Source organism: Dromiciops gliroides, chromosome 3 (genome assembly GCF_019393635.1).
Source record: "Dromiciops gliroides isolate mDroGli1 chromosome 3, mDroGli1.pri, whole genome shotgun sequence".
NCBI classification, from domain to species: domain Eukaryota; kingdom Metazoa; phylum Chordata; class Mammalia; order Microbiotheria; family Microbiotheriidae; genus Dromiciops; species Dromiciops gliroides.
In genome coordinates this window covers 281,040,343-281,043,456 of record NC_057863.1, presented here as the reverse complement: position 1 = coordinate 281,043,456, position 3,114 = coordinate 281,040,343, and positions in this window count along the sequence as shown.

Below are 3,114 nucleotides of genomic sequence, written 5' to 3'. Positions count from 1 at the left end.
AGTTCCAAATTTTTCTTCCTCCCTCCCTTCCCTCTCCCCTCTCCAAGACAGAAAGCAATCTGATATAGGTTATTTATGTACAATCACATTAAACATATTTATGCATTAGTCATCTTGTAAAAGAAAAATCAGAACACAAGGGAAAAACCTCAAAAAAGAAAAAAAATGACCAAAAAGTAGAAACAGTATGGTTCAGTCTGCATTCAGAATTCACAGTTCTTTTTTTCTGGGTGTGGAGAACATTTTCCATCATGAGTTCTTTGGAATTGTCTTGAATCATTGCACTGCTGAGAAGAGCCAAGTCTATCAGAGCTGATCATCACACAATGTTGCTGTTACTTTGTACATTGTTCTCCTGGTTCTCCTCACTTCTCTCAGCATCAGTCCACTTAAGTCTTTCCAGGTTTTTCTGAAATCTGACTGCTCATCATTTCTTAAAGCACAATACTATTCCATTACATTCATATACCACAACTTGTTCAATCATTCCCCAATTGATGGGCATTCCCTCAATTTCCAATTCATTGCCATCATAAAAAGAGCTGCCATAAATATTTTTGTACATGTGGGTCCTTTTTGGCTTTCTATGATCTCTTTGGGATACAAATCTAGTAGTGGTATTACTGGATCAAAGGGTATGCACAGTCCCATAGCCCTTTGGGCATGATTCCAAATTGCTCTCCAGAATGGTTGGATCAGTTCACAACTCCACCAACAATTATGCTTGTACATTTTTAGTTTATTTTGCTTCAGACTAATCCATCCCTTAATCTACCCTTCCCCAAATTCCTCTTCCCCCTCTCCCCATTACCTTCGATTTCCCTGTTGAGTGAAATGTATTTCTGTATCCAACTATATATGTGTATTCTTCTCAAGGTCCTGATTTTGAGGCAAGTTGATGTACAGCATCATCTCATCCTCCTTGTGGTGGTCATCTTCTCTTATAACAGTGTGGTTACAGAAAACTCCTCTTACTTCCAGTGAGCTCTGACTGAGGAATCTAAGAACTGTCAAACATCTGAGAATGCCACTCCTGAAAACTCAACACACATGCTAATTGTTTGACTACTTGTCGTCAGGAAAAGAAACAGAAAGCAGAACAAGGTAGTAGACAGAGAGTTAAAGTACAGTCTCAGACTCATCTAGGTCAGCCCATGTGTTCTCAATGTAATGTGGGAGCAGCCATCATTCTTGACTCCTGAGACTCCCTCCCTCTACATATCCAATTAGTGAACAAATCTCATCATTTCTACTTTTGAAACATGTCTCCTATGTCTCCTCTCCACTCATACAGCCACCACCCTGGTTTAGGCCCTTTCTTTCCACTTCAATCTAACCCGCATTCAGCTGCCAAGGTAATTTAGCTAAAGTGCAGTTTTTACTATGTCACCCCTACTACTCAATGAGTTCCAGTGGCCCCTTCAAATATAAACCTCTGTTTGACCACTGTAGCCTGGCTCCTTCCTACTTCTCCAGTCTTATATTTTCCTTCAATACACACCTTTCTGATCTAGTCAGTTTTGCTTAGTTGCTAATCCTCGAACATGATACTCTTCCATGTCTTGTCTCCTTACCTTTTGTACATGCTGTCCCTCATTTCTCTGATGCTCTGCCTCCTCCCCTCCACCTCTTAGTGTTCTGGTTTCCTTCAAGACTCAGCTCAATCTGATATTCAGACCTTTTCTCCACCCTAGCTTCTGATGTTTTTCCCCATCAGGGTTGTTGTTATTGGGTTGTCTCTAACTCTTTATGAAGACCATAGCATAGCAGGCCTTTCTATCCTCCACTCTCCCCTGAAGTCTGGTCAAGCTTATGTGTGTCACATCTATGATGCTATCTATCCATCTCATCCTCTGCCTTCCTTTTCCTTTTGCCTTCAATCTTTCCCAACATCCAATGAGTCCCATCTTCTCATTATGTGGCCAAAATAGTTAAGCTTCAGCTTCAGTGTTTGACCTTCCAATGAATGGTCTAAGTTACGGATGGATTTAGTCTCCTGATTATCCAAAAGACTTTCAAAAATCTCTAGCACCACCATTCTGAGCTCCTCTCCCCCCTCAGGGTACCTCCCATCAGATTCTGCTCATATCTTGTATGTGGCTGGTTATTTACAAGTTGTTTCCCTTTGAGGGCAGAATCTCTTTTTGGCTTTTACTGTATGCTCAGTTCTTACCACAATGCCAAGAATGTAGTAAGCTCTCAATCAATGTTTATTCACCATCTTGGAAGGGTGGGAGAGAAGTCTCAAGAGAGACTTATTTAGAAAGTGAGAAAACCTTATAGGGTGTGGTCACTCCTTTTGAAATCTGCTGACCCTCTGGTTTCTTTTTTCTGTCAGTGGTCAATCATTTTTTATAATAGAGCCCTATCCCCCTTCTCCAAACAGGGGAAAGACAATGTAACCAAATAGAAGCTTCTGGTATGAATGTCCTTTAACAAGGGTCCCATGGGACTAAAGTGTGTGTCCCAGTGGGACCATTTCGATTACACTGATATTCCTGAGGCACAGATAGGACCACGTTATCATCCTCTGTTCAATAAACTCCCTAATAATTTTAGGATCAAAGACAGACTCTTCTGTTAGGCATTTAAAGTTCTTTACAACTTGGCTTCAGACTAACTTTTCAGTGTTATTATAGACCATTGCCCTTGGGGCAGCTAGGTGGTATAGTGGATAAAGCACTGGCCCTGGATTCAGGAGGACTTGAATTCAAATCCAGCCTCAGACACTTGATACTTACTAGCTATGTGACCCTGGGCAAGTCACTTAACTCTCATTGCCCCACCAAAAAAAAAAAATAGACTGCTGCCCTTTACATACTGGGTCTCTTGCTGTTTCTTAGTTGGAATGCACTCCTTCCTCACCTCTTCCTTAGGCTCTATAATTTCCTTCAAAGTTCAGTTCGAATGCTCCCTTTTACACCAGGACTTTCCTGATTCTCCCAGCTACTAACAAAGGGCAGGTAGGTGACACGGTGGATAGAGCATTGGCCCTGCAGTTGGGAGGACCCGAGTTCAGATATATCCTCTGACATTTACTTAATCTGACCTCAGACATTTACCAGCTGTCAAATTTATCTTTCTAAAGTGCAGGTCTGACCACTTCATTCAGCC